Consider the following 26,011-nt stretch of genomic DNA (forward strand, 5'->3'; position numbering starts at 1 on the left):
GATTTAAACTTTAAGACAAAGGATTGATCTCACCCAGCTTGATAATTGATTACTCCAATCATTCAGTCAAGGTGGTGGAGCATAGTGAGGTTGAAGGGTTGGCTATGAGCATTCATCCGTAGCATTTCTACCTATCCTTAGTTCATCAGGTATAGAAGCAAACAAGAGGGAGAAAAATCGAACTAAAGGGAGTCCACTCATTGAATTCTAGGAAGAGGAAGGATTGTCCAGGAGCACAGAAAACAAGGAAACTGAGGAAAAGACCATACCATGAACTAAAAGTTCATAAAAATATATAGGGCAGATAAATAGTGCAGGGGCTGGTTGGATAAAGGGCACAGGCAGGGCAACTAAAGAGTGGCTCCGTAAGAAGAATTTCAAGGTCCTGGAGTGGCCTAGCCAGTCTGCAGACCTGAACCCAATAGAAAATCTTTGGAGGAAGCTGAAACTCAATGTTGCAGAGCGGCAGCCCCGAAACCTGAAAGATCTGGAGAAGATCTATATGGAGGAGTGGGCCAAAATCCCTGCTGCAGTGTGTGCAAACTTGGTCAAGAACTAAAGGAAACATCTGATCTTAGTAATTGCAAACAAAGGTTTCTGTACCAAATATTAAGTCCTGTTTTTCTATTGTATCAAGTACTTATTTCATGCAATAAAATGCAACTTAATTATTTAAAAATCTTACGAGATTTTCTGTTTTTTATTTTTAGATTCTGTCTCTCACAATAGAAGTGTACCTAAGATACAAATTACAGACCTCTTCATTCTTTGTAGGTGGTAAAACTTGAAAAATCGGCAGTGTATCAAATACTTATTTTCCCCACTGTAAGTGTCATAATCTTGGTGCTGTGGGTGAATGATCTAGAAAAAAGTAATGTCAATTGTTTAAGTTGTTTCCCATAATTATTTACGGGAATGCCATTTTAGTAGTTTTTCATGTAGCTTAATAAAAAGGAATAGTTAGGTGCATTAGGAGAGTTAATATTTACAGTAGTCTTGTTGCGCTATGGTCGCCTTGATTGTAATGAACCTGCCTGCTGCATCCGCAATCATCTCCTGAATAGAGTAATCTAAATTTCTATGAAATAATATTTAAACACCTGATTTTTTTAGAATATGAGGCTTTCCAGCAATTATGTTAGTGTATATTTTAAGAGAATGATGATTATCTTTAAGCAAATTGGTTTCTTGAGCAAACACTATTTGAGGGCATAATTTAGTAATAAAATCTAAAACTTTCCAATGTTTAATTGGTAAGTTTTATCCATCCAAATTCTATGTTAATCCTTGCAAGGAAGTTTTGTTGAATTTTCTTATAGAATTAGTATTGTTCGCCATTTTTACTAATATGTAATAATGGCCAATTTGTAATAATAAAGTTAGAAAATAGTGATGAGTGAGCACTAAAATGCTCGGGTGCTCGAAGCTCGGGTCGAGCACATTGGAATACTCGGGTGCTCGACCCGAGCAACGAGCCCAATGTAAGTCTATGGAAAACTCGAGCATTTTTCTGGTGGTCCCCCCCCCGGCGGTCAGCAGAAGGTCAAAAATTGCCCAAATCGATGGGAACGGTGCTCAATTAAACGTCAGGCAGGCAGAATATATAGGCAGACAGGCAGGCAGAGTATATAGGAGGGTGCATGAAAAACATAGCAGGGCACTTGGAACACACTAGTACCCTCCGATTTTCATGCACCCGTCTCTTTAAAAAAAGTCAGCCGGCAATTCATCAGCGGCATACACCGGTACCCGACAATTTAGAACAGAAAGAATAGAGCATCACACATAGATTAGATAGATAGAAACATGTCAGTCACATATATAAGAAGTACAGTGACAGTGTTGATTACGGTACTTGTCATTTAGTGTTAAAATAAAGGATTTATTAAAAAAAAAATTAGTGTGGGGTTCCCCGTAATTTTAGTCTCTAGCGGAGGTTAAGCAGATTGCTGGGGCAGATGTTTGAAGCCTGGGAAGGGGGTAATACCCACGGAGCTTCCCAGGCTACTAATATCAGCCCCCAGCTGAATACCTAGCCTTTACCAGCTATAAAAATGGGCGACCCCCCCAAAGAATGACGTGGGGTCCTCCCTATTTTAATAGCTAGCAAAGGCTAGGCAGACAGCTGGGGGCTGATATTAATAGCCCAGGAAGGGTGCCATGAATATTGGCCCCCTCCCAGGCTAGAAACACCAGCCGTCAGCCGCCCCAGAAATGGCACATCCATAGGATGCGCCAATTCTGGCACTTATCCTTGCTCTTCCCACTGCCCTGTAGCGGTGGCAGTGGGGTAATAGGGCTGGGGTTGATGTCACCTTATGCCAGCTGATATCAAGCCCAGGCTAGTAATGGAGAGGCATCTATAAAACACCCACATTACTAACCCCATAGTCAAAGTTAAAAAAAAACACAAACCCTACGCCAATTTTTTTTTTAATAAATCCTTTATTTTAACACTAAATGAAAAGTACTGTAGCCAACACTGTCACTCTGTCACTCTACTTATTATATATGTGACTGACATGTTTCTATCTATCTAATCTATGTGTGATGCTTGTAGCGCCGGCGTCCCTGCCCTCTGCTAGGCAGGGACGCTGTTCCCCTCACCCCTCTGCTCCGAGCCCGGCGTCCTCCTCCCGCTCTGCTGGCAGCGCGCGCTCCTTCCCGGCCACTGTGCTTAGGGCGCGCGCGCGCTCCCTCTCTCTTAAAGGGGCCGCACGCGCCATCCTAAGGAGTCCCCGGCCAATGGCCGGAGGACTTCACCATATATAAGGTACCTCCTCCAAAATGGAGGTGCCCGAGCAATGTTGTTGCACTGTTCACTACTCTGCTTCAGCCCTCAGGTCCCGTTGCCAGTTACCTGCCAGATTCCTGCCAGTTTGCTGTCTGATTCCTGCCTGATATTCTGCTTACCTGCCTGCTAGCCTGAGGTCCGACGGTATGCCTACCGACTCCTGTCAGTCTGTCTAAGGACCAGCTTGCCCACTCACCTGGGAGCGCTCCTCTGCTACCTGCCTGCTAGCCTGAGGTCCGACAGTCTGCCCTCCAACTCCTGTCAGTCTGTCTATGGACCAGCTTGCCCACTCACCTGGGAGCGCACACCTGTTACCTGCCTGCTAGCCTACCTGGAGGCTCCGCCGTCACGTGCTGTGACCACCTGCCATTCCAGAGACTCCTGCCCGCTCACCTGGGAGCGCACACCTGTTACCTGCCTGCTAGCCTACCTGGAGGCTCCGCCGTCACGTGCTGTGACCACCTGCCATTCCAGAGACTCCTGCCCGCTCACCTGGGAGCGCACACCTGTTACCTGCCTGCTAGCCTACCTGGAGGCTCCGCCGTCACGTGCTGTGACCACCTGCCATTCCAGAGACTCTCGCTTGCTCACCTGGGAGCACACATCAACCATCTGCCTGCTAGCCTACCTGGAGGCTCTGCCATCACAGGTCGTACCTACCCTTTACCCAGAGACTGCCCCGGTCACTTGCCGTGATCTCCTGCCCGTTCATCCAGAGACTGCCCCGGTCACTTGCCGTGACCTCCAGCCCGTTCACTCAGAGACTGTCCCGGTCACCTGCTGTGACTGCCTGCCCGTCTTCCCTGGTCGCCACCCGCTCCCTTACAAGGACCGCTCCCTTGTATAGTAGCTCAGAGGTTCCGTCTCCCAGACCCGTTACAGTTTGCTCGGGCCATGGAACCCGGTGGCACCCAAGCTCCCTCGCTCTCGGACCTGTGTCATGAACTGTCCCGTCAGAGGTCCCAACAGGAGTCCATCCTGGGTCACCTGCGGAATGTCAATTCTCGCCTGGACACTCTGACTGCTCCGCCAGCAACCTCCGCCAGTGCCATGACTCGCAATCCGGCAGCTCCGCTGCCCACTAATACCATGGTATCCTACCCCGGACCCCGGCTTTCTGCACCTCCTCGCTTCGGAGGCGACTCCGCCCAGGCTCGGGGCTTCATAAATCAGTGCACCCTGCACTTTGAACTATTGTCCCACCAGTTTAACTCCGACCGGGCCAAAATTGCCTTCATCATGTCCCATCTCACCGGGGAGGCCCTGGCCTGGCTAAATCCTCTATGGGAGAGAGGAGACCCCCTGGTGTCCGACTTGCCTGCCTTTCTCACGGCTTTCCGGAAAGTCTTCGACGAACCCGGACGGAAGACCTCATCCGCATCATCTCTGCTACGCCTCCGTCAGGGAAGTCTCACCGTGGGCCAATATGCCATACGGTTCCGTACCCTTGCCTCGGAGCTGGCCTGGGATAACGACGCTCTGGTATCCGTCTTCTGGGAGGGTCTGTCCGGCCGTATTAAAGATGAACTTGCCGGTCGGGACATTCCTACCACTCTCGATGACCTAATAACTCTTGCCACCCGGATTGACCTACGGTTCCAGGAGCGTGCCAAAGAGGTCACCCGTGAGAGGAGGTTTCCACGTCTAGCTCCTACTTTTCAGAAACCCGTCACTCCCTCCGTCTCTCCCCAGGTACACTCTCCTGTGCCTATGCAGGTCGACCAGACCAAGATGGTCAAAACCCGTCAGGACTTACGCCGTGCCGAGGGGAGCTGCTTCTACTGTGGCAGTAAGGAGCACCGGATCCGTGCCTGCCCGGAGAGGTCGGGAAACGCCTGTGTCTAGGTTCGCTCAGAGAGGTCGACCTAGACAAGAATAAATCCTCTCCATCTCTGCTGCTGTCAGTCTCAATCGTCTGCGGGGAGAACCGTTATTTCGAACTAGCCCAACTTGACCCTGGAGCAGCCGGGAATCTTATTTCACAGTCCCTGGTAGAGAAATACCGCATCCCCACCAAACCTCTGGCTGTACCCTTGTCTGTTGCTGCCGTGGATGGGGGTCTCTTACCACGCCCCATCCAACTCATCACCGAATCCATTACTCTGCAGGTGGGAATGCTGCATTCTGAGAGTATCTCCTTTCATGTTCTGCCTGGACTCTCTCACGCCCTCTTGCTAGGTCTACCTTGGCTCCAGAGACATGCACCCGTGCTTGACTGGCAGACCGGAGAGGTCCTTCGCTGGGGACAGGACTGCTATAAGACCTGTCTGGTTCCCGTCCATCCCGTCCATCCTTCTCCTACCCCAGCTAATCTACCTGGACTTCCGATTCCTTATTGGTCTTATGCTGATGTCTTTAATAAAAAGGAAGCAGAGACACTACCCCCTCATAGACCATACGACTGCCCTATCGACCTGTTACCTGGTACTACTCCTCCCCGTGGGCGTATTTATCCATTATCCGCTGCTGAGACCCGGTCGATGTCCGAATATATTGAGGAGAATCTGGCCAGGGGATTCATCCGGAAATCTACCTCCCCGGCGGGAGCAGGCTTCTTTTTCGTCAAAAAGAAGGACGGCTCTCTCCGTCCCTGTATAGACTATAGAGGCCTTAACCAGATCACGGTGAAGAATAAGTACCCCCTTCCGCTCATTCCGGAGTTATTTGATCGTCTGAGGGGGGCTAGAATCTTCACCAAACTGGACCTCCGTGGGGCGTACAACCTGGTTCGTATCCGTCAGGGGGATGAATGGAAGACGGCATTCAACACCCGGGACGGCCACTATGAATATCTGGTAATGCCCTTTGGTCTCTGTAACGCTCCTGCCGTCTTTCAAGAGTTGGTCAATGACATCTTCCGGGACCTTCTCTACTCCTGCGTAGTGGTGTACCTGGACGACATCTTGGTCTTCTCTCCGGATCTCCAGACTCACCGGAGGGACGTTCGTCAGGTCCTGCTCAGGCTCAGGCAGAATCACCTCTTCGCTAAATACGAGAAGTGCCTCTTTGAGCAGACCTCGCTTCCGTTTTTGGGCTACATTATTTCTCAGACCGGCCTACGAATGGATCCAGAGAAACTGTCTGCCATCGAGAAATGGCCTCGACCGGAGGGGTTGAAGGCCATTCAGCGGTTCCTGGGCTTCGCCAACTACTACCGCCTCTTCATACCACACTTCTCTTCCCGGACTGCCCCAATGTCCGCGCTCACCCGTAAGGGTACTAATCCCAAAGAGTGGCCACCCGAAGCAGAGGAGGCCTTTCTTTCCTTAAAACAGGCCTTCTCTTCCGCCCCGGTGCTGCATCGCCCGGACGGCAACAAGCAGTTCTTCCTGGAAGTTGACGCCTCCTCCTCTGGAGCCGGAGCGGTACTTACTCAAAAATCATCTTCCGGGAGGATGGTAACTTGCGGCTTCTTCTCTAAACTCTTCTCCTCCTCAGAGCGCAATTATTCCATAGGAGACCGAGAGTTATTGGCCATCAAACTGGCATTGGGGGAGTGGCGTTACCTGCTCGAGGGGGCTCTTCACCCGGTAATAATTTACACTGACCACAAGAACTTGGCTTACCTCCAGCATGCCCAGAGACTTAACCCGCGCCAAGCCCGGTGGTCCTTGTTTTTTGTTCGCTTTGATTTTGTTCTTCATTTTCGCCTGGCTGACAAAAACGTCAAGGCGGACGCCTTGTCTCGATCCTTTCTGGTGTCTGATCTCGAGGAAGATCCGAAACACATCATCGATCCCGCCAGAGTAATGCAGGTGGCTCCCGTGAGTCTAAATCGTCTCCCTCCCGGAAAGACGTTCGTATCAGTACCTGATCGGGAGAAGATCCTACACTGGGGTCACTCGTCTAAACTAGCTGGCCACGCCGGTCAGAAAAAGACCCTCCAGCTTATTACCCGGCACTACTGGTGGCCTACCCTGCACAAGGACGTAATAGACTTTGTTTCTGCCTGTGTGTCCTGCGCCCGCAACAAGGTTCCGAGACATCTGCCAGCCGGTCGCCTCCTTCCGCTCCCAGTACCTGCTGCCCCCTGGCAGCATATAGCAATGGACTTTATAACTGATCTTCCCGTCTCTGCCGGTTGTACGGTCATTTGGGTGGTCGCTGACCGCTTTTCCAAGATGGCTCATTTCGTTCCCCTGCCAGGCCTCCCGTCTGCACCCGAGCTGGCTAAAGACTTTATCCGCCACATCTTCCGTCTTCATGGCCTGCCCCTCCACATCGTGTCGGATCGTGGGGTACAGTTCACTTCACGCTTCTGGAGAGCCACTTGTAAACTGCTAGACGTCACCCTGGACTTCTCCTCCGCTTACCACCCACAGTCTAATGGTCAAGTGGAGCGGATCAATCAGAACCTGACCAGTTACCTCCGGCACTTCGTTAATGCCCACCATTCAGACTGGGTGGATCTCCTGCCATGGGCCGAATTTTCTTACAACAATCACGAGAGCGAATCTTCCTCCAAATCCCCGTTTTTTGTTGTCTTCGGTCAGCATCCTCGGATCCCATTTCCCGTCTCCACCTCGGTGGACAATCCGGCTGCGGAATCTCTTGTTAACAAATTTTCCTCCATATGGGAGAGTACCCGATCCGCACTCCTTCTGTCATCCGAGCGTATGAAAAGACATGCTGACAAAAAAACGTCTGGATCCTCCTCAATTCCGTCCAGGGGATAAGGTCTGGCTCTCGTCCAAGTATGTCCGGCTCAAGATTCCTTCCTATAAGTTAGGGCCTCGGTTCATCGGTCCTCTGGAGGTCATCAGTCAGATCAACCCGGTGGCCTATAAATTGAAACTCCCGGCCAACTTGCGGATCCCTAACTCCTTCCATGTATCTCTCCTCAAACCTGTGGTACTTAACTCTTTTTCCAAGTCTACAGGTACGCCTCCTGCTACGGTTTCCGCTGAAAACGAATTTGAGGTAGAGAACATTCTGGCCACCAAAAGGGTAAGAGGGAAGACCTTTTTTCTAGTAGATTGGAAGGGGTTTGGTCCTGAAGAGAGAACGTGGGAGCCCCGGGAGAACATCCATGCCCCTCTCATCCTAGCTAAATTTCTCTCTGGCCTAAAAAAGGGGGGGCCTAAAGGGGGGGGTACTGTAGCGCCGGCGTCCCTGCCCTCTGCTAGGCAGGGACGCTGTTCCCCTCACCCCTCTGCTCCGAGCCCGGCGTCCTCCTCCCGCTCTGCTGGCAGCGCGCGCTCCTTCCCGGCCACTGTGCTTAGGGCGCGCGCGCTCCCTCCCTCTTAAAGGGGCCGCGCGCGCCGTCCTAAGGAGTCCCTGGCCAATGGCCGGAGGACTTCACCATATATAAGGCACCTCCTCCAAAATGGAGGTGCCCGAGCAATGTTGTTGCACTGTTCACTACTCTGCTTCAGCCCTCAGGTCCCGTTGCCAGTTACCTGCCAGATTCCTGCCAGTTTGCTGTCTGATTCCTGCCTGATATTCTGCTTACCTGCCTGCTAGCCTGAGGTCCGACGGTCTGCCTACCGACTCCTGTCAGTCTGTCTAAGGACCAGCTTGCCCGCTCACCTGGGAGCGCTCCTCTGCTACCTGCCTGCTAGCCTGAGGTCCGACGGTCTGCCCTCCAACTCCTGTCAGTCTGTCTATGGACCAGCTTGCCCGCTCATCTGGGAGTGCACACCTGTTACCTGCCTGCTAGCCTACCTGGAGGCTCCGCCGTCACGTGCTGTGACCACCTGCCATTCCAGAGACTCCTGCCCGCTCACCTGGGAGCGCACACCTGTTACCTGCCTGCTAGCCTACCTGGAGGCTCCGCCGTCACGTGCTGTGACCACCTGCCATTCCAGAGACTCCTGCCTGCTCACCTGGGAGCGCACACCTGTTACCTGCCTGCTAGCCTACCTGGAGGCTCCGCCATCACGTGCTGTGACCACCTGCCATTCCAGAGACTCTCGCTTGCTCACCTGGGAGCACACATCAACCATCTGCCTGCTAGCCTACCTGGAGGCTCTGCCATCACAGGTCGTACCTACCCTTTACCCAGAGACTGCCCCGGTCACTTGCCGTGACCTCATGCCCGTTCATCCAGAGACTGCCCCGGTCACTTGCCGTGATCTCCTGCCCATTCATCCAGAGACTGCCCCGGTCACTTGCCGTGACCTCCAGCCCGTTCACTCAGAGACTGTCCCGGTCACCTGCTGTGACTGCCTGCCCGTCTTCCCTGGTCGCCACCCGCTCCCTTACAAGGACCGCCCACTTGTATAGTAGCTCAGAGGTTCCGCCTCCCAGACCCGTTACAATGCTCTATTCTTTCTGTTCTAAATTGTCGGGTACCGGTGTATGCCGCTGATGAATCGCCGGCTTTTGATGTTTCACTGTGAGCACTGTTCCCATCGATTTGGGCAATCACTGAAATGCCACAACCACCATGGCTGTGACATTACAGTGAGTGGCAGACAATCCCTGCATGATTGGTGCTCTAAATAGCGCCAAACATGCAGGACGGGACCCCGAGCTCCCGCCCGAGCATCTCGAAAGTACTCAGCAAGCTCCGAGCATCTCGAGTACTGAGATGCTCGAGCGAGCACCGAGCATTGGCGAGCATGCTCGCTCATCACTATTAGAAAACCATGCTTGTGAGTCACGGACCCAGCAAACCAGGACCACCCCACTAATTTCAAATTCTGAATGAAATTATGCATTAGGAAAGGGGATCCTCGACCCCATTCCAATCTGAGCATATCCCAAGAGACATTGAACTACAGAAAAAAATGTGTTTGGTTCCACAATGGCAATCTTGTAAGGTATTATCAAATTTGGGAAACACATCTGAAAATCAAAATCAAGCAACCAATCAATTCATTTAAGAGAGAACAGATTAATGAATACAAAAGTGTATTAAGTCCATCTTAATTTTTTATATTGCAATCTTTAAAAAAAATAATCTTACAATTTTTACACTGGCTGCTGGGACTCTTTTGGACTCATAATTCCTGTCCTTTCAGGAACAGTTTATAGACAATGACAGTTAACACCTCTATAAACAGCTGATAAAAAAGGATCCATCATTCACAATAGGTGATGTCACAGCTAAACCCTGCCCCCTTTCCCTTTACAGTGGCAAAAACTCATTAGAAATTCCAATACAAAAGATAGTGTCAAGGTCTGATTATTGTGACTAATGTACATGTGTTGTTTCCTGAAACAACAGAAGTTAGTGTCTAAAAAATCCCCAGTGGCCAGTGAGAAAATTGCAAGGTTTCTATTTTTATTTAATATAAAGAGTGATATATGAAAAATTGCCAACATTTAAAAAAAAAAATATAGAGCAGAAAAACCTGATTTATACAATAAGTCATTTTTTGATGTTGGCTGTCCTTTTAAGAATTAATGATACATTCCTTTCTTTAGCATCCACTTCTGTGGTTAGCTCAAGAAACGACATCAAATGCTATATTATAAAATGTGACACCAGCCATAGGTACATTGATAAATGTGTTTGTTTTGTGCGCTCATCTTGACCTCTGATAACACTATTACACCATTAAAATCATCTGCCTAAAATTGTGTAGATTCTCCTTGTACCTCAAAAGAAATCACAAATCAGTCAAGACATGGACTGTAATAGACATGTAAGAGTATATGCACACAATGTCTTTTTCAAATGGATTCTGCTTCCAAAACTGCCTGAAAAAATATTCAAAAGAATGAATGTATACATTCTCGTTCATATGTTCAGTCTTTTGAGAGTCTTTTAAGCGCCTCTGGTTTCCAAAGATGCAAAATGGTTAAAAGAAGCTTGCTGACCATTCTTCAGGCATCTCCACCCAAAAGAGGCTCTCTACTATATAATTTAAGTAAATGGGAATGATGAAAAGATGCCCGAACAGTGTCTTTTTGAGCATTTTGCCAGCATTTTTGTCAAGCAGATTCTACACACCCCAAAAATTATGGGAAAATGCTAAAGAAAAAAAAAACCCCGGCAGCTTCTAACATTCAAAAGCACTCAGGAAACAATCAAACAGATGATACAAATGACACCTGTGTTTCCTGACGTTTTTTCCTCTTGAAAAACTAGGCAGATAAGTGCCCACCTCAAAAAAGACATAGTGTGCACATAACCAAAAGGTGTCTAAAAGATTTTAGGAGATCATGCAAATTGTGAGGTGAGGTCTTTCCGGATTGAACTTGTTGTATCTAGAAAATTCAATGGATGCTTGATTGAATTGCGATATAGGTACTTTGGAGGGCAGGTCAACACCATCAGGCTAGTCATGTTCCACAAACCATTCCTAAATAATTTTCGCTGTGAGATAGGGTGCATTATACTAATGAAAGAGGGCACTGCCATAAGGGAACAACTTTGCCGTGAAGTGGTGTACTTCACCTGAAACAACATTTAGGTAGGTGGTACATGTCAAAGTAACCTCTACAGTACATGAATGCCAGGGCACAATGTTTCCCACAATATACTGTTTCTGCTAGACAGTCTTTGATTCATAACACAGTCCAATGCTAATTATGGATTCCTGTGATGGATGATACTCTTCGGTCAACATCATTAAATTTCTCTTAAAGGGACCATATTGACTTTGTTTTGGGCACATTACACAATTACATACTTTGGACTGTTCTCACCACATTAAAAGTTGAATATTCACAATATCCAACTTCTAGAAAATCACTGCAAGTGGATATTTTGTTTGCTTTTATCTTTTATTACTAGGTCTATTGTTTCTTTACATTAGTCTTTCTTGCTCTTGGTTTCGATATGCCTGCTTTGTTAGACAAGTACCGGTCTGCCAAAGGCTTGACTTTAAAGGAGTACAGTTAGTTTTGATTCTGTTTTCAAAGGCATTTCAGCCTTGAAAATACTTAGCAAGTACTATTGCTTGTCACACGTTCCTTCCAGGATGACAAATAAAACAAGTCCCATGAGGAAGAAGTAAAACTCAATTTGATCTCTTCCCTGAAGGGGTATCTAACCAATAGTATAACTTGACATTTGTACAAAGCTAAAATTAAATGACAGTTGATATCCCCAAAGAATCCTACCATTGACAAATGATTGTAGAGCTTTTCAGTAATTTTACAGCTGAATTTATTTGCAACAATCATCCATGAATGAAAAAAAAGATTAAAAATGATTAAATATATTTTGCATATCAAATGCTGAAAACCAAAATATAAAAACACCTCCATCATACACACGTTCTTCCAATATAGTCCACATCAGAATACAGGTTGTATAATGTATTGCAGCTGAGCTGCAGTCAGGAGTTGAGCTGTAATATTAGACACAACCCACTTACAGGTATAACACTTTTGCTGTAAGTAAGCAGCCATGTTTCTCTTACCCTGTACAATCCATTTAAGCTATTAGCCATTGTTCTTGCAGCTGGGGTCTAGTACAGTTTTCATATGCATTTTATCATTCAAAACCAAGAGTGGACTGAATTCTTCCAATTTTGCTTTTAATTCCAAACTTTTTTTTTGCCAGGCAAGAAAAGACAAACTTGACTCAGTTGAACAATTGGAATATCATTGTCATAACATTATCATTGACCATAGATTTAACAGCTCAATATACAGAAAAGTTCCCATTAACATCATAAAGAGACATTTACTTTTGTGTCACTACCTTCCAAAGTGACTAATTAGCTATATATTTTTATTTTATTTTTTACTTCACTTTACTTTTGATTTGTTTTTACTCCAGATTTTTTTTCTGTAAATAGTAAATTTTACTTTTTTCTATTCGTTTTTCAGGCTCCAAGAGGGGCCAAGAGGCTCACATACATGGCATAGCTGGGGGCTCTGAGTGCCATGCAACGCATTGATACCCTGTGGGGCTCTTATGGACTTACAGAGAGATCCCCATCTGTAAAATCAATTGACCACAACGTTTAGGTCACATTCACACGTTGAGTATTTAGTAAGTTTTTTACATTAGTATTAATAATTAGTGGAAAAATTAGAGGAAAAGTATAATAGAAACACGTCACCACTTCTTTATGTTGCACCCACTCCTAGTTTTGGCTTACAAATACTGAGGTAAGTAACTCACCAAACACTGAACGTGTGCACGTGGCCTTTGGAGTTAAAAGACTTTAATCCTGGCCTCCACAGTGTCAGCTGTGGATATGATGTGGTGCTGGAAGCAGTTAAAGTATGTACATATTATTTGGAATTCTTACGCTTCAATTTAGATAAGATAAACACTAAAGCCTTAATCTCAGAAATAAATGTCTTGATGAATATAAGAACTGAGTCCTAATCCCTCTTTTTAGTATTTTAACACCCTTCACCCCGTGGACATTTTCTGTTTTTGAATTTTCATTTTCTCCTTCACTTCTTCCAAGAGTCATAACTTTTTATTTTTCCGCAAAATAGCTGTATGAGGGCTTGTTTTTTGAAAGAGGAGTTATACTTTTGAATGACACCATTCATTTTACCATATGGTGTCCTGGAAAACTGAAAAAAAACTCCAAAAAAGTGCATTTCTTCAATTGGTTTTGTTTTTTTTTATTTACCGTGTTCATTAATTAAATTAATTGTATGAAAATTGTCTGCTTTTGTCGCCTTTTTCCAAGACCCATAACGTTTTCATTTACGGGATATAGGGCTGTGTGAGAGCTTATTTTTTGTGCCCTTAGCTGATGTTTTAACTGATATAATTTTGGGGTAGATGTGATGTTTTGATCGGCTCTTATTGTATTTTATTGCAATGTTGTGTTGGCCAAAAACCTAATCCTGGTGTTTGGATTTTTTTTTCTCTTTACTCTGTTTACCAATCGGATTAATTTATTTTATATTTTGATTGATTTTACATTTCTGAATGCAGCAGTTCTAACTATGTGTATTTTTTTAAATTGTTTTATTTTCAATGGGGCAAGAGGGGGTGATTTCAACTTTTGTTGTTTTATTTTTTTCATATATTTTTTTTTTGACATTTTTAAAAAAACTTTTTGCTATATTTAATAGTTCCTTAGGGGACTTGAAGCTACGACCATCCAATCGCTTGTGGTATACATAGCAGTGCTGCAGCATTGTTATGTATGGCATAAATCACAGATGAATCATAATGACAGGCACAGGGAGTCATTAGTAGACCCCTGACTGTCATGATAAACCATCGGCGACCCGTGATCACCTGTCATATCGTTTTAAATCCTGTTTTCAGAAATTGATCGCTCCACCCACGGCTGTTAAAGGCACATGATGGCTGATTAAATCAGCTGTAATGGGGGGGGGATCCGGACTCAGAGTGTGAACCCGCATCAAAGGCAGGAACATGACATATTACATACATATACGTCATATGTCTTGAAGGGTTTAAAATCTTTGTGTAAATAATAGATCTCTACAAAAATTCACATAATTAGAATATTTTTTCCTCTCATTTTTATCTATTTAGCTGTAACCAAGTAAATTCATGGGAAACAATAAAGAACTTCTTAACTATTCTTCTAGTTCGCAATGTGTTTAATATTCTATACAACTATTATAAGTTCTATACATTCCTAGAATTTTACCAGATGAATCTTATAGATGTAGCATTTAGATTCCAAATAGGATTTCATCATCTCTGCTCTGCTGTACAGTGTGAGGCTGACTTGCCTGAATATTATGATTTATCGCCTCTGTAGTCCACAGCTAAAGTAAAAGCTGTTACTACACAAAGATAAATAAAGATGGCTATTTCAGGAGACATTGTGATTAAAGTACAGGCCGGCCTTTTATCTTCATTCTCGTACTTCTCTCAAAAAGGTACAACTCGGATCATGTTGCTATAGTAAAGATCAGCTTCTCTTCTTTGCTGGACATCCCTCAGGATACACAGACAAAATTACTTAAAGGAAAAGAAGCTTATTAAACATAAAGAACCTTTTCCCTCATCCAATTTTCTGTGATATTTTCAAACTGAATCAGCAGCTGTCTCAGGTGTCGGTGAGTGAAATTGATAGTCTTAGTTTTCTTGCTTTGTAATAATCAGGTAGTCCAAAGCATTCCCTGCTGGAGACACTGCTTGAGAACTAGATGTCTCAATGATGAGGCTATTGGGAGGCACCATTGCTCACTATCTGACTGTATAGCAAGATCTGCAACCACAAAAATGAAGAAATAAAAAAGATATAAAAGATATATAGATAGATAGATAGATAGATAGATAGATATGCAATTGCAGATGATCTTATAACATGCATAGAATTATCTGATTTTTGTATGGCCTAATTAGAGATCAGTTAAATGATCTGTAGAGGATTGGCTTTGTGCTTCAATTCGCAAGGATCTAAAAAAAATGCCTTGCAGTATTTCACATAGTGTTGAAGAGTCAGTAAGCAGGCTAATGACATCAAGTGCAGTTGTGTAAGCTGCAGGGCATTATGCAGAATATGTGATCTAACCCAGACAATCAGGGTGGACTATTACAGTTAGTATAAGCGATGGGGGGCTGGCCAAGGAGAGTCATTTTAGGCTGTTCCAACTTAAATATGGACAGGTCATTCCACATCAGTATAGAAAGGCCAAATCTGGTTGTGGTGTACTACTTCAGTGCCGAATCACATTAAAAACATGAGGGGTAGATCTTATTCTGTGAATAATAATCCAAAGATTCAAGTGATATACTCAATAGGACTGTGAATTAATTTCAGTAATGGCACCTTAATAACAGTCTTTTTTTATTCTTCATACACTGCAAACAATGAGGGTAGTTTTAAACCATCCAGAGCTAATTTTACTACTAATCCCAAATCCTGAAACCAAGGCTTGTGTGTCACAGAAAGTGTCCTACCTACATTGTGAGACAGGCAAGCCATATTTCTTTTAAATATAACAAAAGAAAATCTCCACAACCCAGAAATTTAAACATAACTGTCAACCTCACAAAGTGTGCATGGTGTAATTTTTTTTTATTTACACACTTCCCTGTTGTCGTAGTCCAATATTAAACTTGTACATGTCACCCAAATATTGTTATTGGTTAATAGTGGTTACTGCAGATTTTTCACTAGCCAGATAGGTTAAGGTGATTTGGACATTAATAAAGCTGTGTTTGCATTAAAGAGCTCATAAGAGGCTTAATAGATTCTCATGAGAGTGTTATATACGTATTAATCCCGGCAATTAAAGATTTTTCAGTATTGCAAATTTATTCACTGCAAATCAAATTTTTGGAGAAAATTTGGCAATGCTAGTAAATTTGAATTTCAAATGATCTGACAACCTCTAGGCCTAATATGTTAAATTTGTGTAAAATTTCTTATTTAATATCAATCTCTGCTCTTGTCTAGATTTACTTCTTTTCACACCCAAGACTTTCTTTTTATATGCTAAAATAGCCCTCGCACTCCAAGTTAAAACTTTCTGGGATTTATATAGTGATTCCGGGGAGATTTCAAGGAAATACACAGCTCAATGATTTCATCAGACCGAACAATTCCTTCAGACTCCAGGATCCCTCCATTTTATGTTTTATTATATACTTAAAAAGCATCTTAAGGCGCTTAGTGCACACAATCATAGAATTTTAATATGTGCCACCTAAAGTATTATTCCTCACAGATTTATGTTGCTGGCTGTAGTCTGGCTAGGGTATAGCCTCCTTGTCCACCCATGAGCAACCATCTAAAGGCATTATGACCACATATTATGTGCACATAGTGGAACTCCCCATCATGTGGAATCTCAAAAGTCTATTATAGATCATAACATCTACCAGATCCTTGAGCCTTATTATATTCTGAAATAGACATGATGGCTCTGGTGAATTTACTCCCATGGAACTAAAATAAAAATATGGGCTACATTTGTCTGGGTGCACTTCACTGACAAGTTTTGATACTGAAAAACCATCTCTTCTTTGTCCAAGAGATTGCTTATAGTGTTGTACAAGTATTTTTGTTTCCTTTTTGGAATTTTGTAGGCAACTCCCATGTTTCACTGTGTAACAGTTGCCATAACACCTGCTGTAGACTACTGTAAACATGTAACCAAATCCAGATACAAGGGATGAAACAATCGATCACCAGAGGATCAAGTTCCAGTAAAATTTCTCTCTCGCATTCAGAGTGTAATCTTTTATGATCAGCAGGGTCCTCTCTTCCTCTTTTCTTTAGAGCACAGCTCTTATGATCAGCATGGTCCTCTCTCCCTCTTTTCTTTAGAGTGCAGCTCTTATGATCAGAGGGGTCCTCTCTCGCTCGGATCCTCTCAATTGTAGATTATAAGCTCTGATGGTTAGCAATGTGCTCTTTCTTCCTCTCATGCTCATCTCCCCCACAGGTATTTTCCAATTAATTACAAGCTTTCCAGTATTAAAATTCGCACAACTTTATTTTGCGCAAATCCAATATTTTAGGTAAATTTGGCGAATTTGAATTTCAAAAGATCCGCTAATCTCTACCAGATATCCTGGAAAAAGTGATATGAGAAGTGTGGGTGAAATGCCCCAGGGTAATGCATCTTTCAGTTATCTTGACCCTCTTCCATTTCCATTTGATCTCTAAATAGTATATAGCCGTAGAGATATTCACTACCCACCAGGGTTTTTTATCCCATTTTACACTCACTATTGGGGCACTTACATATTCCATCTTTCTTTAACAAATTAAGATGTTTTGTGTGTCATTGTCAAATTTATTCAATTAGGCTAGATTAACTCTTGCTGTGTCAGTGACACAGTAAGATGCATCGCTCTAGCTGCTACAAGGAAGTGAATGCAGATCCAGCAGTCAATGAGATTAGCCAATTTAACCTGATAATTGTATGAATTTGTTGTAACACTCATCCTGAACGTGCTCATGTATAGCCATGAAAATAATCAAAATTAGCACAAACACATTTATTTGAAACACATGCGTAATGCAGCCTGGCATGTGTGGTTGGTTATTAACCGCTTCCCGACCGCCCACTGTACATAAACGTCCACGCTGCCTGGGCTCTGTTCAGCGCGGACGTTTAAAAACGTCAGGGTCCTGCAAGCGCTGCGAGAGCGGTGCGAAGCGATAGCTCTGACAGGGAACATCATCGGGACCTGATTGGATCAGGTCCCAGTGATGTTAACCCTTTGCTGTCTTCTATATGCCGCGATCTATAGTGATCGCGGCATATAGAAGACAGCAGGAGGAGAGGGGGTGGTATACTTACCTCTCCAAAGACCCCTGATACCTTCAAGGATCTTGGGTTGCTATGGCAGCTGGAGGTCACATGACCGCCTCCAGCTCTGCCATATATGGTGTCCTGCCAGCGTCAGCCTGCAGCTGAAGCCTGGCAGGACACACTGACTGTGTGAAGATCTCATGTAATGTAATATATGTCTATTACATTACATGAGATCAGCGATCAGAAAAATAAAAATTATTGTCCCATACAGGGACTAAGTAAAAATGTAAAAAAAAGTAAAAAAAAATGTTTTGAAACTGTTAAAAAAATACAAAATAAATTAAAATAAATAAATAAAATATTAAACCGATAAATCCGTATATTTATGCAAAAATAAAAAAAGTACACATATTTGGTATCGCCGCGTCCGAAACAACCTGAGCTATAAAACTGTCACACTAATTAACTCCTTCTGTGCACACCGTAATAAAAATAAATAAAAAACGGAGCAAAAAACTATGCTTTTTCCTCATATCGCCAAACAAAAAGTGGAAAAAAATGCGACCAAAAAGCAAAATGGAAATAAAAATGGTACCGCTGAAAACGACATCTTGTTCTGCAAAAAAAAAGCTGCCATACAGCTCCATCAGCCGAAAAATAAAAAAGTTATAGCGCTCAGAATAAATCAATGCAAAAAAAATATTTTTTTCTATAAAATTGTTTTATTGTGTAAAAGCGCCAAAACATAAAAAAAAAAAAGTAAGTGTAGTATCGCTGTAAACGTACTGACCCAAAGAATAACGCTGCCTGATCACTCTTACCATACGCAGAACGGCATAAAAAAAAACCTCAAAAAACAATTCCTGAATTTTTTGTTTTTGTTAATTTTACCTCCCAAAAAACGGAATAGAAAGCAATCAAAAAATGTCACGTACCCAAGTATGGTACCAATAAAAAGGTCAACTCGTCCCGCAAAAAACAAGCCTTCACATGACTCTGTCGGCCGAAATATGGAAAAATTATAGCTCTCAAAATATGGCGATGCAAAAACTAGATTTTGCAAAAAAAAGCGTCTTTTAGTGTGTGACAGCTGTCAGTCATAAAAACCCAATATAAATCTGGTATCTCTGTAATCGCACCGACCTGAAGAATAAAGTAATCACATCACTTATACTGCACGAGGAACGGCGTAAAAAATAAATAAAACCAATTCTTCACCTGCTACTGATTTGTTTATTATGTCTCCCAAAGATCACAGTAAGGCTCTGCTCACATTTATCCTGCGCTCTGCGCTGAGCACTTACGCCAGAGTTTCCGTGTAAATCTCTGAAATATGTGATTCAGACGGAACCCATGATGGAAGATTCCCTGTAATGAGGCAGATATAGGCCACTGTGAATGCCGTCTGGCCTGTGATCCCACGGTGTCATTTGTTTTAGGCGTGCATAAAAGTGCGGTTGGCCACAGTTTTGTGCACTTCTGAAAAAAAGGACACCGCTAAACAGAGGCCAGACGGAGTCCAGAGTAACTCTGCTGCCTCACTACAGTGAATGGATCCCGCAGGGGTTTCATCTGAATTACATCACTTGGAAATTTAGATGGAAACCCCGATGTAAGTGCTCAGCCTAGAGCGCCGGATAAATGTTACGTAAAATGTTCCCAATAAAAGCTTCAACTCAGTCCTCAAAAAAAGCTAGTCCCCACTCAGGTCTGTCATCTGTTAAAAATATAAGGGACTTCCAAGTTACTGGTAGCAGAAAGGTTCTGGAAAAGCGAAATGACCCATGCCCCCCAAAAGAAATTCAGAAAATTTTGTGCTCCCAAATCCAAATGCCTATTCTACAATAATTTGTTCTCCAATTGTCAAATAGCGCTCCGTCCCCCCCAGATTTTGCCGTATGGCTAAGCGGTACGATACAGCCACATAATGGGTATTGACACTTTTAGAAGAAATTGTGTGACACATTTCGGCACCATTTTTACCCATTGCCCTGTGTGAAAATGTAAAATCTGAGGGTAAAACATTTTTTTGTGGTAAAAATATAATTATGCTTTTTTCACTGCCCAATGGTATAAATTAAAAAATTAAAAAATACTCACTACTTCCCTAGATGAATTCCTTGAGAGGTGTAGTTTACAAAATGGGGTCACTTGTGGGGGTTTCTGCTGTTTCGGCATGTCAGCGACTCTTCAAATGTGACATGGTGTCTGCAACCTATCCCAGCCAACATAGCGCTCCTTTCTCTTCCGAACCCTGCCGTACACCAAAGCAGTGGTTTTCCCCCACATATGGGGTATCGGCGTACTCAGGAGAAATTTCACAACAAATTTCATGGTGCAATTTATCCTGTTACACTTATGATAATGCAAAATTAGGGAATGAAAAACATTTTTTGTGGGAAAAATGGGAAAATTGTATTTTTATGGCTCAATATTATATACTTCTGTGAAGCACCTGGGGGTGCAAGGTGCTCACCACACATCTAGATAAGTTCCCTAAGGGGTCTAGTTTCCAAAATGGTGTCAATTGTGGGGGGTTTCCACTGTTTAGGCACATTAGGGGCCCCCCAAATGCAACATGGCGTCCGCTAATTATTCAAACAAATTTTACATTCAAAAAGTCAAATGGCGCTCCTTCCCTTCCGGACCCTGCCGTGCGCCCAAACAGTGGTTTGCCTCCACATATGGGATATCAGCGTGTTCAGGAGAAATTGCACAACAAACTTCATGGTGCAATTTATCCTATTACACTTATGATAATGCAAAATTAAGGGATGAATAACGTTTTTGTGGGAAAAATGTGAAAATTTTATTTTTACAGCTCAATATTATAAACTTCTGTGAAGCACCTTGGGGTTCAAGGTGCTCACCACACATCTAGATAAGTTCCCTAAGGGGTCTAGTTTCCAAAATGGTATCACTTGTGGGGGGTTTCCACTGTTTAGGCACATTAGGGGCCCCCCAAATGCAACATGGCGTCCGCTAATTATTCAAACAAATTTTACATTCAAAAAGTCAAATGGCGCTCCTTCCCTTCCGGACCCTGCCGTGCACCCAAACAGTGGTTTGCCTCCACATATAGGGTATCAGCGTGTTCAGGAGAAATTGTAAAACAAACTTCATGGTGCAATTTATCCTATTACCCTTATGATAATGCAAAATTAAGGGATGAAAAACGTTTTTGTGGGAAAAATGTGAAAATTTTATTTTTACAGCTCAATATTATAAACTTCTGTGAAGCACCTTGGGGTTCAAGGTGCTCACCACACATCTAGATAAGTTCCCTAAGGGGTCTAGTTTCCAAAATGGTGTCATTTGTGGGAGGTTTCCACTGTTTAGGCACATTAGGGGCCCCCCAAATGCAACATGGCGTCCGCTAATTATTCAAACAAATTTTACATTCAAAAAGTCAAATGGCGCTCCTTCCCTTCCGAACCCTGCCATGTGCCCAAACAGTGGTTTTCCCTCACATAATAGGGTATAAGCGCGCTCAAGAGAAATTGCACAGAAAATTTTGGGGTCCATTTTTTCCTGTTACCCCTTGGGTCTAAAGTAACATTTTTGTGAAAAAAGTTAAATGTTAATTTTTTTCTTCCACATTCCAAAAATTCCTGTGAAGCACCTGAAGGGTTAATAAAGTTCTTGAATGTGGTTTTGAGCACCTTGGGGGTGCAGTTTTTAGAATGGTGTCACTTTTGGGTATTTTCTGTCATAAAGACCCCTCAAAGTGACTTCAAATATGATGTGGTCCCTAAAAAAATGTTTTTGTAAATTTTGTTGGAAAAATGAAAAATCGCTGGTCAACTTTTAACCGTTATAGCTCCCTAACAAAAAAAAATTTGGTTCCAAAATTGTGCTGATGTAAAGTAGACATGTGGGAAATGTTATTTATTAACTATTTTGTGTGACATATCTCTCTGATTTAAGGGCATGAAAATTCAAAGTTTGAAAATTGCAAAATGTTCAAAATTTTCGCCAAATTTCTGATTTTTCACAAATAAACGCAAGTGATATCGAAGAAATTTTACCACTATCCTGAAGTACAATATGTCACGAAAAAACAATCTCAGAATCAGGGGAATCCGTTGAAGCGTTCCAGAGTAATTACTTCATAAAGTGACAGTGGTCAGAATTGAAAAAATTGGCCCGGTCACGAAGGCAAAAACAGGCTCTGGTGCGAAGTGGTTAAAACTATATTTTACAATGGGGAGGAGTGCATCCAATGAGATTTTCCTTTCTGTTTAACAGAGGTTGATGTGGTTAGCTGAACTTGTAATGGCTCTTTAAATCTACTCTCCAGTATTTTCCTCACTGGCTTTTTAACACCCATGCAGTCTTCAGGTTGTAACGAATGAAATCCCTCTAGTCCTTTTGGATCTTGTACAGAATAGAAAACATGAATTTTTAAAAATGTCTGATCTAATGCACTGGCATATTCAGTAAAACCCTCGTGTAGGCAATGTAACTTCTAAGTGAAATAGCAACCTGTGGGAGGACTCCACAAAAGAATCTCATAGTGAGGGAGTCCTGTCTTTCTGTTGAGAGTGCTTCTGACTGAGTATAGAACTACTGGTAGACACTTGGTCCACAGCTTTCTCTGTTTGTGCAACCACTTTCTGAATCTTTAACTTCAGTGCCCAATTCTATTTCTCAACTTTCCCACTGCTCTGAGGTTGGTATGGGGTGTGCTATATTTGCTTTATTCTCAAATCCTCTAAGATATTTCTCAAAACGTCTGTGAAATGTGTTGCTCTGTCACTTTCTATTACTTCTGGATCCCAGTATTTATATACCCCTTCCAAAATCAGCTTCATAGCCATTGCTTTTGCGATTTCCTTGGGATAAAACCAGGCTTCAAAACATCTTGGAAAGACATCCATATAGACTAGGACATACTCATGAATATCTTGGATAACTCTATGAAATCAATTTGCAGTTGCTGGAATGGGTACAATGGCCTTGAGTTGTGTCCTTGTTGGACCTTAACAGTTTTGCCTACGTTATAGAGGGCTCAGACAAAAACATATATAGCAGCAGCTTGATAGAAACCTGGTGCTACCCAATGTTGATACACCATACTTATCATGGATTATTTGGTGAAACAGGTTGCACCATGCATATAAATGGTCATCTTAGGGAAAAGTGACCTAGGAAGGAAATACTTCTCACCCAATCTCCACACACCACACATACTAAATATGTTGCTCTCTTACTCTTTCACTCATCTTGTTCTTTGTCTGAGGGCCACTGTTGTAGCTTACCTAACATCTCAAAGTCCACTGGGGTATTCTGTAGCACATTACATATGCTGTTCTCTGGTAGAGGCATAATGGCATCTGCTTTAACAGCCGTGTCCACTGGGGTATAACCCTGCACTTCCCTTGTCATTTCCTTTGTGTGTCTGGACTTTAACCAGTTTCTGACATAAGACGTAGCCATATGTCCCTGTGGCCTGGTACCTATTGATCAGGGACGTATGGATACATCTCGGTGATTTTGCACGCACAAAGGCTGTGCACGTGCAATCGCCACCAGGTGTCAGCTGATTCTGACAGCTGACACCCGACACTCAGTGCCAGGAGCAGTGCCTGCACCGCTCCCAGTACTTTAACCCACTAAATGCTGCGATCGCAGCATTTAGCGTGCAAGCAGAAGGCAGAAATCCCCTCTGCCTTTGGATCAGAGACCCCGCAATGTCATCGCGGGGTCTGATAGTTGCCATGGTGACCCTGACACTTTGTGTAGTATAGGAATGCTCCTGAATCCCTTTACTATACAAGGGATCAGCCTGCAATTAGTGATAGTCCTATAGTGGGACAAAGTGTAAAAGTAAAAAAAAGTGAAAAAAAAATTGTAAAAATATTTTTTTTAAAAAAATCACAGAATAATAATAAAAAAATAAAAATATATTGCACCCATAAATAAATATTTTTAAGAAAAAAAAGTACAGATATTTGGTATTGCCACATCTGGAATGACTTGACCTATAAAAGTATCCCACTATTTAACCCTTTCAGTGAACACCATAAAAAAAAACAAAAAAACGATGCTTGATTATGATACCACTGAACAAAAAGTGTAATAAAACAATCAAATAGACGAATGTAAATAAAAATGGTACTGCTGAAAATGTCATCTTGTCTGCAAAAAAACAAGCTGCTATATAGCTCCATCAACAGAAAAATAAAAAAATTATAGCTCTCAGAATAAAACGATGCAAAAATAATTATTTTTTCTATAAAATAGTTTTTATTGTGTAAAATCGCCAAAACATAAAAAAGCTATAAATGTGCTACCGCTGTAATCGTACTGACCTGAAGAATAAAGCTGCCTTATCAATTTTACCACACGTGGAACGACATTAAAAAAACTCCAAAAAACAGTTCCTGAATTGCTGTTTTTTGTTCACTCTGCCACCGAAAAATCAGAACAGGAAGCGATGAAAAAATGTCACGTGCCCAAAAATGGTACCAATAAAAATGTCAAGTCATCCCGCAAAAAAAAATGCCCTCACATGACTCTGTCAGCTGAAAGATGGAAAAATTATAGCTCTCAAGATATGGAGATGCAAAAACTAGTTTTTGCAATAAAAAGCATCTTTCAGTGTGTGACAGCAACCAAACATAAAAAGACACTATAAATCTGGTATCGCTGTAATCACACCGACACGAAGAATAAAGTCATCTAATCACTTATGCTGCATGAAGAATGGCGTAAAAATAAATAAAACCAATTCTTCCCCTGCTGTTGATTTGTTCATTCTGTCTCCCAAAGATCGCAGTAAGGCTCGGTTCACATTTATTCTGCACTCTGCGCTTACACCGGGGTTACACCTATGATCTGTCGGCGTTCGTCTTTTTATTAGGCATGCATAAAAGTGATGTCACCCACAGTTTTGTGCACTTCTGAAAAGGACAACACTGAATAGAGGCCAGATGGAATCCAGAGTAACTCATTATAGTAAATGAATCCTTCATGGGTTCATCTGAATCATGTCACTTGGAGATTTAGATGGAAACCCTGATATAAGCGCAGGATAAATGTGATCCAAAATGTTATGTAAAATTTTCCCAACAAAAGCTTCAACTCAATCCACAAAAAAAGAAAGTCCTCACTCAGGTCCATCACCTGTTGTCGGAAATATAGGGGCTTCCATATTACTGGTAGCACAAAGGCTCTGGAAAAGCACCATGGCTCATTGCCCCCCAAAAGAAATTGAGCAAATTCTGCACTCCCAAATTCAAATGCCACCATCCCTTCTGAGCATTTGCGTGTCTCCATAAGCATGAGCTGGGCACAACGCACTGGTCACTAAAACTTACTGGTCACTACAACGGCAGTTTCCAATTTTCACTCAGCAACATCCGCTGCTGATTGTTTCTGGAAAAGACCCATGGAGTCAAAATTGTCAATACACTTGTAGATAAATTCTCAAAGGGGTATAATTTCCCAATTGGGGTCACTTTAGGGGGGATTCTGCTATTCTAGCACTTAGCAGCCTTCTATATGGAGTCCGCATACTATTCTAGAAAAATCTATGCTCCAGGAGGCAAATATCGCTCCTTCCCTCCCAAGTCTCGCCGTATGGCTAAGCAGTACTGCACAGTCACATATTGGGTATTTCTACATTCAGCAGAAATTGTGGGACAAATGTTCGTGCCATTTTTACCAATTTCCCTGTGAAAAATGTAAAATCTGGAAAATACGGTAGAACTTCAGATAAAAATATATATAGTACAGCGCAAAGGTTGTAGGCAAGTGTGGAAAAATTGCTGCAAAGTAAATTTAAAAAATATATATATATATATAGAAGTTTTTCAAATTAACAAAATTGAAAAGTGCAAGAGCAAAAGAAAAATCTAAATCAAATCGATTTGCAATTCAGAGTGAGTTAAGATAGTGAGAGGATGTGCGATCTCAGAGCTCAGCAATAGAAATGGGAAGCGAAAGCACTAAAACACTGGACAAATAGTCCAGACAGTAATGTGCTGTACAACTGCAGCAGTGAAGAAGATGAGTGGAGTAGTCTGTGAGTAATGCCACGGCCCCACCATCAGTTTTTGGTCAGTATTCCGTCAGTATTTTTTCTCAGGAGTGGGAGCCAAAAGCAGGAGTGGGTGATAAATGCAGAATTGGTGCACTTGTTTCTAT

Source organism: Phyllobates terribilis, unplaced genomic scaffold (assembly GCF_046119375.1).
Source record: "Phyllobates terribilis strain yellow unplaced genomic scaffold, ASM4611937v1 Scaffold_11__3_contigs__length_659146591, whole genome shotgun sequence".
NCBI classification, from domain to species: domain Eukaryota; kingdom Metazoa; phylum Chordata; class Amphibia; order Anura; family Dendrobatidae; genus Phyllobates; species Phyllobates terribilis.